The sequence below is a fragment of the Echinococcus granulosus genome (assembly GCF_000524195.1).
Source record: "Echinococcus granulosus chromosome Unknown EG_S00147, whole genome shotgun sequence".
Lineage (NCBI taxonomy): Eukaryota > Metazoa > Platyhelminthes > Cestoda > Cyclophyllidea > Taeniidae > Echinococcus > Echinococcus granulosus.
This window is the reverse complement of record NW_020170527.1, coordinates 165,962-167,827: the sequence shown is the minus strand read 5'-3', so window position 1 is coordinate 167,827 and position 1,866 is coordinate 165,962.

Sequence of the window (1,866 nt, the reverse complement as noted above, 5' to 3'; positions counted from 1 at the left end):
ATATTCTACTCGTTCTTTTGAGGGACATGAAGGCATAGAACGTCAATAAGCTCAACACTTAACTCTGTGTAAATCAACGACAATGCAGAAGTACCCTGTTCCGCCTTCTGCACATTCAATATCGCTCGGGCACACAGTCTATAAGTTTTGAGGTGAAGTGTGCTTTCATTTTTTCATCTCACTTCCCTGTTTGCATTTAGCTGCACAAACAACGAGGTCCAACGACTCACGCACGTCTCGGGTGAGGCTGCTCGGTCTACCTTCACAGGGGCTGTTTGTCACGGATATCAAGCCATCTCCATTGTGGCGTGGCATTGCTGTGAGTCTAACGTCTCTACCGGATTGACAACCTTGCGTTAGTAGGTCAGACCCTCACAGCTGTTCGATTGCTATACGACATAATATTTTATTCAAAGCTATGTGAATCGGATGCGCTGGGTAAGGAAAGATTCTCACCTCAAAGCAAACAATGATGAACAGTGTCGTTTGAAAATGGAAAAAAGTTTGGCGCAGCATTAGAGTGAAATCTCACCTTCTTATCTAACAAGTCATGTATAAACTAGTGGAGATATCTTGTAAGTGCAATAGGTAAAATGAACCGTGTATGGTACAATGTCAGTCGCAATTGAAGCAGGGCATCTTTAGTAAATCATAAGTGTTGCCTTGGCTGCTGCCGTGGTATTCCTGCGGCTTCGTCCACGAGTTGCGATAACGTGATTGCAAGGTCATATCCATGTCCACGCTAATAATACAGACAAATCCCCTCCCAAACAAAGACCTGCAGCGACAAATCTATGTTTTTTTCTCTTCCGCTATAAAACTATGGCATCCTAAGTGGAAACGCCAAAATAATCGCATTGACTTGTGCTGCAATCCTTCACTCGCAGAGGACTTCGTTAATTTCTCCTTCGTTAGACCATTTAGAGCAAAATACCAATTCAAATTATTGGGTTTTCTTTAAAAGGGCAAAAAAATGATTAGATCCTTGACTCCAAAGGAATTTAAGCAGAAAATATATTTTTTGGTGTTCTTAAATTAGAGGGAGATTATTCGACCAATTTTTTTTAGTAGGTCTTATCAAACAGCCTCCTGCAGACAACCACCCCACAGCCATCAGCAACTTCCCGAGGAAATGCTTTACTGGTAAAACAAGTTGCTCACTGCTCTGACCGACAAAAAATGATTCGAATACCACTCTTTTGGTTAGGGTTTTGAAGTATTTGTTTGGTTTACATGAAGTAGCAGTAATTCCACTCGGACTTATTTTATACCGGCTGGGACAATTAAATAAACGTGAAAAATATATTTGCTGCCAGAAAACAGTCCTAAAACACACTATATGACACTTGTACTGGATGTATAACCTGAGTAGCCAAATACCGTTCGTTACTGAATTACAGCAACTGCTGAAATTTCCTTTTATCGCCAAGTGGTGACTGATGTTGAACTTCCTCGTTGCCAGTATTTTGAATTCGACAGGTTAAATTTTTCCCTAGAAATTTAACTGAGACTATTCGTGGGACTTTAATTACTGACAACAATGATGGTTACTTCTAAAGAGAGTAACATGTCGCCTCTTACCTAGGCAAACTAATTCAAAATTAGCAGGGTGCTCGCTGCCTCGCAGGAAAAAGGATTTAATCACCAAACTTTCAAATAGGGTTAGGGCAAATTATTTAGCATAAAAATTGTTGGGAGGATTTACCTATTATTGTTTTCATAATTATTCTTTGATTTGTTTCTTACCCACATGTGTAAGTGGGTGAATTTTTAAAGGATCCATTCGGAGTGCAAAGTAAAGTTTATTCTTGCAGGAGCATTTTAAAAATACTTAACGAGTCTGAAGTTAGCATTAAAATGACAGCG